Here is a 14,021-nt window from a genome sequence, read left to right on the forward strand (position 1 = left end):
AATGCAATGACCCTCTCGGCATTTGAAGATGCTAGCCCTGTCGGCGTTTGAAGATGATGGTCTTCTTGGCGTTTAAAGATGCAATGGCCCTCTTAGCGTTTGAAGATGATGGCCTTTTCGGCGTTTGAATGCAATGGCTCTCTTGGCATTTGAAGATGATGGCCCTCTCGGCATTTGAAGATGTAATGGCCCTCTCGATGTTTAAAGATGATATCCCTCTTGGCGTTTAAAGATGCAATGGCCCTTTCGGCGTTTGAAGATGATGGCACTCTCAGCGTTTGAAGATGCAATGGCTCTCTCGGCGTTTGAATGCAATGGCCCTCTTGGCATTTGAAGATGATGGCCCTCTCGGCGTTTGAAGATGCAATGGCCCTCTCGGTGTTTGAATGCAATGACCCTCTCGGCATTTGAAGATGCTAGCCCTCTCGGCGTTTGAAGATGATCGCCCTCTCGGTGTTTAAAGATGCAATGGCCCTCTCGGCATTAGAAGATGATGGCCCTCTTGGCGTTTGAAGATGCAATGGCCCTCTCGGCGTTTGAAGATGCAATGGCCCTCTCGACGATTGTAGATGAAGGCCCTCTCGGCGTTTGAAGATGCAATGGCCCTCTTGGCATTTGAAGATGATGTTCATCTGGCTGGTGGTATTATATCATTTGATAATACTGTATAAATGACCCTTGGGTGGTAAAAATGATGTCCCTCTGGGTGGTTCACATTATCAGGTCTGATATCGATAGGATTTGTGAATATTTTCAAACATTCTTAATGCTAAGAAATGTAATTTGATGTCATTGAAGATGCTTGTACATGTTGAGAGTGATACTTTTACTTGTTCCTATTTTGAACATTTTGTGTTTATTGCGACTCATGCTTTTTTGGAGATTTGAACGAGGTGTCATTGTTAGTATTTTGAACTGTTTCTTTTTCTTCTAAAAACTTCAATGACTTTCCTGTATCCAAAGAAAAGTTGTTAATTTTGGGGCGTTGCTCGCCTTTTCAACTTCTCCATATTCATTGAATGGAGGAATATAATGATCTTAAGGCAATCTTTTAGACCTGCATCCGTAGAAAAATTATTAGTTTTTAAAACAAACTGATCTGTGCTGGCTTCTTCAATCGTTTGGTCCTTCTCTTGCTATCTTCATTGGATCACTCTGATCTCGTGCTTCTCGATAGACATAAGATGAAATTATACAAAAAAAATTGACATATTTAAAATCTTTAAGGAAAAAAATTCGAGAATCAATTTGGAAAAGGTCATTGTCAAATGTCATGTCATGCATAGCTTAAATGAACGTCCTTGGTTCAAATTTTTGACGTGTCTGATAGCTTGTTCTGGAGAATTCAAAAGATCCTTGAAGCTTGAGAAATTTCTAACATGGTTATCTCGAAATCTACTCTGATTGGGAAGTTGTACAGTTGACTCTGAAATCCAACTGCGTTGGAGATCACTGAAGTTGGCTATGAACCTTAACGATGCCAGAGATCTTTTGAAGTTAGCTTTAAACTTCTAATCATGCTCGAAATGTTCAAAAGTAACTACAATCTTCTAGTGATGTTTGAAGAAATTTTTGAGGCAATCCTCAAAAAAATTTGTCCCAATTAGATGTCTTTGAATATCTTAAGTTGTCGATAGATGTCTCATGAAATTTTTTAGATCTTCTCAAAAATTCTATCCAGTTGCAATTCTCAATTTGACTTTAGTCTTTACTTATCAGAGATCTTTTTCTTAAGAATTTTTAAGTCCCTCTCAAAAAATTTGTCCTGATTAGATGTCTCAGTGTCTCTCGAACTGTTCATATATGACTTGTAAAATTTTTGAGACCCCCTCAAAAATTTTGTCCCAGTTGCAACTCACAATGTATCTTAAGTATTGACTTGTTGGAGATCTTTTTCTTGAGAATTTTTGAGTCCCTCTCAAAAGTTTTGTCCCTATTAGATGTCTGAGCGTATCTCAAACTATTGATATATGACTTGTAGAATTTTTGGGACCCCCTCATAAATTCTGTCACAGTTGCAACTCACAATGTATATCTTAGGTCTTGACTTGTCAGAGAGATCCTCTTCTTGAGAATTTTTGAGCCTATTCTTGAGAATTTTTTAGTCCCTCTTAAAAATTATGTCCCGATTTCTATTGTTAAGGAAAATAGAAATCTTACGGAAGATATGACTGAACCCTTGTGGTGCCTACGTATCCCGTTTAGGCAGGAATCAGGTCAAACGTAGTTCCCCTCTCGAGGATTAACAAAAATAAGAAATTTTGATAAGGAAATGACTGAGGCCGACATAGGCCACCTGCGTATCTTATTCTTGAGAATTCAGGTCAGACGTAGTTCATTACAAAGAATAATTTTCTAATCATAAAACATAAGATGGTTATAGGCAAATGATACGATTACAAGGAAAGAAATAAAAGAAACTTTGATCCTTAAAACATTGTATCTTTGACAGCATACGAGTCGACTGACGACTCATGAGATAAATGTCTACACCCAAGTGCGACATGTCATCAATCAAATGTATCAGTGTTTTGTCTAAGCAAATCGATGAGTTCTCTTTTTTGAGCTTTGGTCAGTTAGACATTGATTCGTGTTTCTTTGACACATGCGTCCTTTTCTAGATTCAACTTTTGTATCCTCCAGAATCGACTTATCTTGATTCTCTAACTATTTCAATTCTTTGGCAATGTATTCAGATATCATGATCTTCTCATCATACTCCTAGAACACATCATCATCTACCTTATTTGTTCATTCAGCTTGTGACATGACATGATGCTGGCACATTATTTATACTAAAACAAGCACAAAGGTTGTTAGATAGAAAAATTAAAGCAAGTGGAATAAATTTTGGCAATAGCAGGGGCTTTCATTGAAAACAAGGAAATACGAAGTTCGGTCATGACCATAGGCCATTTTGCCTTTTTCAAATTTATACGAGGGAAATTAAAAAATGACATAAAAGGTGGGTCCCGAGTTTCATTCGAACTACCACCAATTTTAGGAATGATATAAAATTCATCTTTATCTATCAAGATGAGCCAAGAATCAAAAGCGGCATGGAAGTCCAATTAATAAATTGCTCCATTGGCTCGGCGTCTCGTATGCTTGATGTCTTGATCAATTCCTCCAGCACAACGTCACCTTCTTCAAGAAGATCCCTAGTTCCTTCTCTGAGACTGTCATCATTGGCATATTTTTTTTACCAGAAAAGACTGATACAAATGAGGAAAAGGCTTCGGTGATACATGATTAACCTCCTTTTTGTTCTGACCATCCTTTATCACTAGAGCAAAAGCTTGATGTGATGCCACGATCTCAAATTTGAATTTCTCAATTATGCTAAGTGAAGCTGAAACTTTCTCAAGGTTGTCCGGGTTGGTTGGGATTACAGCTTTATCAGTACACCAATTTTCTTCGACCTCGACCATGTTAATGGTAGACCCTCCACGATTCGGCAGTGAATCAGTATTGGCATTGGATATGATAGTTTGAAGAGTTACAACCTTTAGATTAATCAAGTCTTGAATTTTATGCTTCAAATTGATGCAATCTTCAGTGGTATGTCCAACACCTCCTGAATGGTAAGCACAATGAAGATCGGCCCGGTAATGTCTGGAATTGACATTTTTTGGATCAATTGTTTGTATCAGATCGGCTGCTTTCAATCTTTCAAAAAGTCGAGTCCGACTTTGAACCAAAGGAGTAAAGACTCAAGGTGGTTTCTTCTCAAGTTTTGAATGAGGAAGATTGTAATTATTTCATGGAGGTGGAGGTACTTGATGATAAAGTGGAGGGTTTTGGCGAGTAGGTGCCGGTGTATGAAAAATTGGGTATTGTGGAGTTTGGTAGATATGAGGCGAAAATGGGTAATTTGGCAAAGTGACTTGGTAATTTGGTTGAACATTTGGGTAATATGAAAGTGGAGCTTGATAATTTGGATAATTTGATGGTGGAGGTTGGTAATTTGGATAATTGGTGGTGGAGATTGGTAATTTTGATAATTTAGTGGTGGAGCTTGGTAATTTTGTTGGATGGGGTAAGGATTTTGAGGAGCTAAGGGGTAGGCTTTGGATGGTAAAATATTTCTAACATTGTGACCGGCATGTCTCTTTGATTTTTGGCTCCATTCAAATGAGATAGATGAAATATCTTCCCTTTTCCTCCTCAATGGTCTCAGGGATTCAACTTGGAGAGTCATTCAGATGATTTTTCCGATCTTGAGACCGTCTTCAATAGCTTCACCAATTTTGACTATTTCACTGAACTTCCCTCCTAAAATGAGAAACATCCTATTGTAGTACTTCGGCTCTTGAATGTGCACGGAGACTTCAATAATCTCTTTCTCAGTCATGCGAGGCCTAACCTTTGCAACCTCTCTTCTCCAACTGTAGGTATTCTCTCGATAGCTTTCCCAAGACTTCTGTTTGATTCTCTCCAAAGATTATTGATCAGGATTGAAGTCCACATTGTAACCAAACCTTTCAATGACGTCTTTAGCAAAAGCGTTCCAACTTGGTCATTGCTTCATTTCTTGAAAAATGTACCATTCAAAAGCTTCTCCTTTCAAGCTTCGACTAAAGAACTGCATTAACAAAGTCTCATCTTTTCCAACTCCCACAAATTGGTCGCAATAATCCCTTAAATGAGCAAAAGGATTTTCAACTCCACTAGAAGTGTCAAATTTTGGCACTTTAAAACCTGTCGGGAGCTTCAAATAGGGATGAATGCACAAATCTTCATAATTCAACCCCACAATGGCTGGGGTGTATTGAAAGTACTTTAGTGCATTTACAACTTCATCTCTGCTGCATTGCTCAGCCTTTCCTTTTATGACCTCGCACTCCTTCTTTTTCTTCTTATAATGATTGAGTTCAAAATATGTGGTAAATGGAGGGTATGATTCAGACGATGTTGAAATATGAAAAATGGTTTTTAGAGATATGGGTTGAGTAGTAGGATAATTTTGAACGATTTGAGTGGGAATTTGATTAATGGGAAGAAAATTCTGGAGATTGTCGATATTTGTATTTTGAGGATCAGGTAGCTTTTGGTGTGAGGAGCTAGCATGATCTGGCTTAAGGGTGGTTAGGTCGATGATGACAGGTTTTGAAATTGTAGCGGTGGATGAATTGTTTAGAAGATGTTCGAATGTTGTATTTGAAGTAAGAAAATTGAGTGAAGGTCTTTCGTTGTTTGGAGTAGGAGTGTTGGCAATGATAGCCAGATTCATCAAATCTTAGGTCTTATCCATTTCAACCCTCATTTCAGCAATCTGTTGGAACAATCCTGCAATCATCTTGTTCTGTTCAGCAATGATAGGGTCATTCACAGTGATTTTGGTCAAATTAGTGTTCTCAACATTTTCAACCACTTTTTCTTTCTCTTTTGACAAATTTTGGCCAGTGAGGGAATCTTTGGGATCTTTAGACCTCGTGAAGTATGGATGTTCTGCCATTTCCTCAAGACAGACCAGTTTTGAGTACCTGACAAAATAAATAACTCAAAAGACAAATGTGTTAATTTGTATCGATGATAAATAATACAAAATATCACACACATGACTGCAAGCACATAAAAATTGTTTTACTTGAAGATAAACTAGCCCACGGAAATAGAAAAATAACTAAATAGACAGGAATTTGTCTATTTGATTTTGGGATTAGTGAATCCGAAAAGTTGATTTGCATGAAGTCAATGACCTTTAGTATATGTAATTGACGTACTTTGATTTTTGATTGAGAGGAAACTCCAATTTTCTTGGAAGAGCGGAAAAAATAGATTTTCTTCAAAGATGGAGACCGAACCTTGAAATGCTACCTACGTATCTCACGGAGGAGAATTCAGGTCCTACATAGTTCGACCGGCTTGAATCTCTTTTTGATTTGAGTTCAAAAATTCACCCTTTTTTTTGAGATGAGAGAGTTATATTTAGGATTTAAAAGGGAAGTTTGATTTTTTTAATTTTGGGAAACTAAAGACTCGAAGAGTATTTGAACGCACTTTTGATAGTGACTTGACATTTATGCTTAGGGGTTCTAAAAACAATTCGAAGAGGAGTGAGCTAGAATATCTCCAAATAAAGCATCATATTCACATAAGCAGTTATAACACATAAACATTTATTAAGCATTCTAAACAGATATGTGACCCTTTTATGCCAAGGGTAGGTCTAACGATTTGAAGGATGTATAACATTATTTGAAACATCTCATTGTCCGAAAATCCAAATTTATACAAATTTTATGAATAACTGAATGGGGATACATAATAGGGGAAAGGGATACAAATAATCATTCTCACATAGTACAATCCTAAACTATGGCTCCACGGAAGGTTTTTCGCTCTCGAGCTTTTTGTCGTCTCAGGGTGCCAACGCCTTTGGATTGAATAGTAGCTTGTAAAGCTATTTTTTCAACTAGAATAAGCTATAATCTACCTCTTACCCAGGGGACAATGATTTTCAAATAGCGTATACATCCTTCAAATTTAAACACATAAGTATGAACGTCTGTTTTAGCTGCGGGCCGGTTTGGACTCAAGGTGGTCTTTCTAATCGGCCCAACACGCCTTGGGTGTTGAGTCATCTTAGTTCAATGCGCTAAAAGGTATTTGGTTTCACTCTACGCTAGTTGACTAAGAGTGAGTTTTACTAGACATAAGGTTCCCCAATGGACAGCTCGAGTGAGAAAGCTACGCGGTCACACAGAAAAAGGTCCGGACACCCCGTGCATACGCCAACTCTCCTAAATTTTGGGATTTTGAAAGAAATTTGTGGGTGCGCAAAGCACACCTCGTGTGTACGTGTTATAGTGTGAATTTTCCAGAATCGGAGGAAGTATGAACGAAATGACAGTTTATAAAGCAGTAACAAATATACAATTTAGGGAAAAAACAATAACAAATAAGCAGTTTATATCACATAAGTATGAAAAATAAAGCATTAATCATATAAAATAAGCAAACAAGTAAGCATATGTTAAAACCGTTAATAATTAACCTAAGTCTACTATGGTTAGAACCTATTAAATCCCCAGTAGAGTCATCATTTCTGCTATACCGTAATTTTACTATCTTTATAAAAATCACTTTTTGAAATGTTCTAAGTATAAAATAATTTTGAAAAATACTTAGAAAAGAGTCGCCACTTAATGTTTTAAAGAAATTAAGAAAACTTAATTTAAAAAGACTCTAACAGATCAAGTCTTTATAAATTTAGAGAAAATGGGTAAGAGGTTCTCATTTACACGTCAAGATGGTTTTTAAAGCATTTGAAGTGTCCGCTAACATGCGGTTATCCTATGACTTAGATTAAATATTTGACTATTTTTTTGGAAAAAATGATTCAAAATAATAATTTACAAAATTGATTAACTTTGAGAAAATAATTAAATAAATGACACATTTTATTTTATTTTATAGAAAAAGGGACCTAAAATGAAACATTTTAATTAAAATGCAAGTGAATAAATTTTTAACAAAACAAGGTTAATTAGAATTTATTTGACTCATTTTTAAAATAACAATTTAAACCAATTTGGTTAATTTAAGCATGAAAACTATTTTTAATTAATTGAAAAAAAAATAAGAAGTTTTGACTAAAGATGTTAAATAAAAGTATAAGAGTTGAGTAAAAAATGAAATTTTAGGAAAACAAATCAACAATAAAGAATATAATTCATCTTTTGGGGGTTCGACTAAGTTAATTAATAATTCTAAAGTTAAAGTTAAAATAAAACAAAAATAATTGCAATCAAATAATAAAGAGAGGGAGAGAAGAATTTGGGTCCTTTGGTCCTATTGCTGATTTTTGGGGCTTTGTCCCAATTCTGATTTTTTTTGTATACAAAATGTATACTGTCTGTATATCAGCCCTTTCCCTACATTTTTTGCTTCCGAAATCTGCATATTTGCTTCCCTTTCAACTTGGTTGGATCAACCAAGCAGACTCAAACTTAAACCCGAGGATATGCAGAGAGGGAGTCCAAAATGGACTCGAATGGAGTTCAAAATGAACTCGGTCGAGGAGGTTCATGCACAAAAGGAGATAAAAGGATAAGGATGAGAAAATGACTGATGAATGAACTTGATTAAATAACGAAGAACTATTGAACCGAAATGGGTTTAGAAAAGTTTCAGCCAGAACCAAGAGAAAATAAATAAGATTGAAGAAAATTGGTGACAATATTGCAAGATGTCATATATTAACAATACATAAAAATAGGAAACAAAAATACTCCCACTCAAATCAAAGAACTGCTAGAAGACAAACCTTAGCAAAATAACTTAAATTATCCTAGACACAAACTATTTAATTCTAAATGGAGGACATCCTAATTCATAAGCACTGGAAACAAAATAAATAAATACTCAATCTTTAAATGTCCTAAGCATCCAATAAAATCCAAGTAATCAAATACTTAGCCAATGAAGATAATATAAAGCAGGAATGAAGCATTTTAAGGAGAAGTCTAAATCTAGAAACATGTCATTAAAATAATCAGTGGCAAGAAATAATTTTAGAATAATAGCAATCTGTTTAAGTGAACTTCTTAACAAAGACTAGACATGGAAATTTAAAGCAAATGGGCAGTCCAGCGAAAAGAAAATGCAGATTGAGATAAGCCAAGATCGGAAAAGCGACATTATCTCACCTCTTTTACTTAATTCAAGAACAAATAGTAAGTAAATTCTGACTAAAAGAGGACAAAATGAGGACATAAACTTGATGAAAACAGGTTATGCTGGGCAGTGAGATCTGAAAAATGAAGAAACTAAACAATGTAAATAAGAATGCAACAACACTACATACAATCTACCATATCTATTAGTTGGGATTCTGCCTTTATACGGACAATAATACTAAAAATAATTGCCCGTGAGAGACCTGAAACTTAAAGACATAGCAAAATACAAGCAAAGCCAAACAGATTCAGTAACATATAGGCTGATGAAATCAGCAACACAAGCTGAGAAACTCCATTAATGAAAGCTAAGCTCACATGGAGGAAACTGAAACTAGAGAGAAGAATAGCATGAAGCTATGTAATTTTGAGTGAATGAATCAGTCTTTACAAAGTGTTACATATATACAAACTGAAATTGGAATAATCTAACTAACTTAATTCCCTATTTTGTAACACATCTAACTAACTTCTAACTAATTATAACAAATTGAAATACTTTAATTGCATAATCTTAACAGCCCCCCTCAAGTTGGAGGTGAAGTAATCGCAGACAACTTGCTCAAAATCGTAGCATATGTGACTCCAGTTAGTGCCTTAGTGAAGATATCAGCAAGTTGTGAGTTGGTGGAGATGTGGTGAAGTACAACCAGTCCCTGTTGGATCTTATCCCTAACAGAATGGCAATCCACTTCTATATGCTTTGTTCTCTCATGGAATACTGGATTTTTGGCAATGTGAACTGTTGCCTGACTATCACAAAACACACTTATAGGCAGGGGACATTCCACTGTCAATTCAACAAGTAATCTCTCAAACCATACCAACTCTCCCACCACTTGTCTCACAGCTCTATATTCTGCTTCAGCTGATGATAAGGACATTGTGGCTTATTTCTTGGACTTCCAACTAATGGGGCTATGACCCATAAGGACCAGGTACCCACTGACAGATTTCCTAGAGTCAGGGCAAGTTGCCCAGTCTGAATCACAATAAGAGCTGATAGTAAATTCAGGTGTGTTTGAGATAAAAATTCCTAATGTAGGATGTTGCTTTAGATATCTAAGGACATGATAAGAAGCCTTCAAGTGTGGTTCCCTGGGTGTCTGCATGAATTGACTGAGATGTTGAACACTATAAGCTATATATATCCTAGTGTTTGTGAGGAAATTAAGCTTTCCCACCAGTTTTCTATAGTGAGTGGGATCTGACAGTAACTTGCCATCTTTAGCTTTAAGCTTTTCAGTAGAATCAGGAGGTGATGAAGTAACTTTGTAGTTCATGAATTCATGCTCTTTTAGCAGGTCAGTAGTGAATTTCCTTTGGGAAATCAGAACACCATCTTGTATGTACAGTATTTCTAGTCCCAGAAAATAGTCCAGCTTACCATGGTCTTTTATCTTAAACTAATCATGCAAAAAAGCCTTCAGTGAAGTAATTTCCTCTAAATTAGTACCTGTCAAGATCACATCATCAACATAGATAGCAACAAATACTAAGGAACACCCCTTCCTTTAATAAAACAATGAATAGTCACTGTTTGAATGTGTGTATCCCTTGGAAAAATGACTGCTTTCTAGTTTGTCATACAATTGCCTGCTAGCTTGCTTTAGGCCTAAAGTGACTTTTTAAGTCTACAAACCATGTTGTCCTTGTCCACCATCAGGCCTTGTGGCAATTCCATGTACACATCTTCATGTAAATCACCATGCAGAAAGGCATTGTTTACATCCAACTGGTACATGTCCCATCCTCTCTTCAGAGCCAAAGAAACCAAGATTCTAACAGTGGTCATCTTGACGACGGGTGAGAAAGTCTCAGTGTAGTCTATCCCGGCTTGTTGAGTGTATCCGTTGACTACTAATCTAGCCTTGAATCTTTCCATACTCCCATCTTCCTTGTGTTTTATTTTATATACCCACTTGCAGCCAATGGGCTTCTTGTCCTTAGGTAATGGAACCAACTCCCATGTGTCATTTGTGTATAAAGCTTCAAACTCTTGTGTATAAAACTTCAAGATTGCTTCTTCATAAGAACCAGGTTCACACTCATGTGAGATGGTCTTCACTAACTGCTGGCTATTACAACACAAGGTAGTAAAACATACATGGTCATGGTTTGAGAGAAAATAAGCTAGGGAATGGTCTAGATTAGGAGCATTTGAGACATGTGTAGGGGAATGCAATTTGGGCAAGTTGTAACTGTATTCTTTCAAGTAGTTAGGGGTGTGAGTGGACCTAGTGGTTCTGCTAGGTGCATGTATTGATGGTGCATCAGTGGGGACAGAAATATGTGGATGGGGCAAGGATGAGGACTGGGCAGTGTTGTTGGTGTCTTGGTTAGGAACAGGTTCAGGATGATTATTAGCAATTTCAGGAGATTCATTTGTTTCCAGCAATTCATCATTAGCAAAAATACTTATTTGACTAGGTATAAGAGACGATTTATCAGAATGGATAAGCAGCTTTAAGACAGAATCAAAACTAGAACCATTAGGAGCAACAACAAAAGGAAAAATAGCCTCATGAAAAAGAACATCTCTAGATACATGAACTCTTTTGGTAGCTAAGTCTAGTACCTTGTAGACTTTAGTGTTGAAAGGGTATCCAACAAAGATGTGAGGTGTTGTCCTTGGTTCAAATTTATCTTTGTGAGTTTTCAAAGTGGTGGGGAAACAAAGACATCCAAAACTCCTAAGGTGAGAATAAGTAGGCTTTCTTTTATACAACAATTCATATGGTGACTTATTATTCAGTATTTTTGTAGGTAGTCTATTAATGATATAGGTAGCAGTTAGGACACACTCTCCCCAATATCTCATGGGAAGTACTGATTGATAAAGAAGTGCCATTGTTGTCTCCAAAAGATATTTTTGTTTCCTTTCTACTACACCATTCTGTTGAGGGGTATAAGGACATGATCTTTGGTGTATTATTCCCTTTTCTTGAAAGAAACTGGTTGCCTCACCACTTGTGAATTCTAGACCGTTATCAGACCTAATGATGTTCAACTTGGTTTGAAATTGGTTTTCTATGAGAGATACAAAAGACTTCACAACCTGTAATGCATTACTCTTGCACCTGATCAGCTATGTCCAAGTTGATCTACTATGATCATCACCATTGACAAAAAATAATTGTAGCCATCAAGTGTAGGTACATGATAAGGCCCCCATGATGAAATCAGCAACACAAGCTAAGAAACTCCATTGAAGAAAGCTAAGCTCACATGGAGGAAACTGAAACTAGAGAGAAGAATAGCATGAAGCTATGTAATTTTGATTGAATGAATCAGTCTTTACAAAGTGTTACATATATACAAACTGTAATTGGAACAATCTAGAAGGAACAGTCTAACTAACTTGATTCCCTATTTTGTAACACATCTAACTAATTTCTAACTAATTATAACAAACTGAAATACTTTAATTGCATAATCTCAACATAGGCGAAATCAATTCAAGACAAGGGACGATAAATATACAAAGATAATCTAAAACAACTCATTCGAACATGTAATCCAATGACTAAAATAGGACAACACCACATTCGACTTAACAGAGAAGGACTAGGTTCATACATTACCATACTAATCGAGTTCAAGCTGAAAGAAACAATGCATAATACCTCGCTAAATAGATGATTAGCTAAACTGAAGTAAGAGGAGAAGAGAGGTCACCTTTATCGGAGTAGCGATTGGAACGACGAGCTTGAAGGTAGCGATTTCCACACCTCCTACAGATTTCGAAAAAGAAAAATGGAATAAAAGCTTCGAAAAGAAGATAAATCAGAACTTAGAGTTGGTCTCCAGCCTATCCTTCAAATCGTGAAAGAAGAAGAATATATAGGAGAGAATAGAGGGGGAAAACGGGTAGAAATTTTGGATGATTTTGAATTCAAAATTTGAATTCTCTTTCTCTTTTCAAGGAAATAGTGAAAGAGATTCAGAAATCCCCGAAAAGGGACGTACATTGTTTTTGGGGAAGAAGCGGTTGGCGTACAGGGGTAGGGCCACTAGGTACTGTTGAACGTGACTTTTTGCTGGGGAGAAGACGATGTGCGGGTCTCGGTTGGGTATATTTGTTGTACATATTGTTGTTGGAGAATGGGTTTGCTGATGGGTTTCTTTGGTATTGAATGTTCCTGGAATTGGGCTTGGGTCAACTGGTATTTAATTTGGAATGGGCATGTTGATAAAGTTGTAATTGGGTCAGTTTGGAAATGGTGGGCTGAATATTGGAAGAATTGGGGGATTGGATTTTGGTAACGGTTCAAGGAGTTAGGAATAATAAAGTGGGCTGGAAATTGGCCAAGCTTTGGCCTTAAATTGATCCAACAAGTAGAGCAAAATATTGGTTAGATTTAATTTTGAAAAATAACCAAACAAATTGCAAATTCGGTCAAGTGAAGTTAAGGACATAGCCGATTTGAATTAATTGATGAATTCGACTAAAGTCAAATAAGATGAATTAATATAAATTAATTAATGGGCTTCTTAATCTAAACGAAATAAAATAATCAACTTAATTATAAACTAATTAATTCAACATTATAAATTGTTGATTATCTAAACTAATTAACCAAACATTTAAGTAACTAAAATCTTTTTGAGATGATTTTCAAATATTCATAAATTATACTAATTAGATATATAATTATTTAAAACATATATATTATTTAAAAAATATAAATATGATAGACTATCTAAAAATAACTTGCAAACTATATTATATTATTTTTTTGCAATTCTATAAAATTAATTATTTTAAATCGTTTGAAATTGAAGAAGCTCGATGATTAATCTCTAATGTGGAGGTCAAAAATTGGGTGTCAACGATTATAATGGTCGCTCCCATATGGTGGTGTTTAATTCGGTTAGGCATTTCAGCTTTCTTTGCGTACACCTAATGTTCAATTGTTTGGAATTCCACATTGATTTGCCTCTTTTATTTGGCTGTCATTCAACCAGTTATGAGTTATATGAGTCACAATTGCTCATTCCGTTTCAGATGCTGTCGAACATTCATTTCCGCTGGCTGCATTTTACTATAGTTGATTTCCTCATTGGATTTGCCGCGACCTTGGACAAGGGTTATCCCTTCAGGAAAGGATCTAAGCCTCGTACCATTGCTATTTTCATTGTTGGGCTTTGGATCCTTGATGTTGCTAACAAAATGCTACAAGTCGTGATTGGGTTGAGTTTCAAAGCATATTTAATTGTCAAAGAATTCTCGATTGTGCTAGCATAAGGGAAAGCTTGTGTTTCTAGTCATGATGATAAATCATATTGGTATATTTTTTATCGTGATGACTACAGTTTTTGGTGTATTCGATTGGA

This window comes from Solanum stenotomum, chromosome 5, assembly GCF_019186545.1.
Source record: "Solanum stenotomum isolate F172 chromosome 5, ASM1918654v1, whole genome shotgun sequence".
NCBI classification, from domain to species: Eukaryota; Viridiplantae; Streptophyta; class Magnoliopsida; order Solanales; family Solanaceae; genus Solanum; species Solanum stenotomum.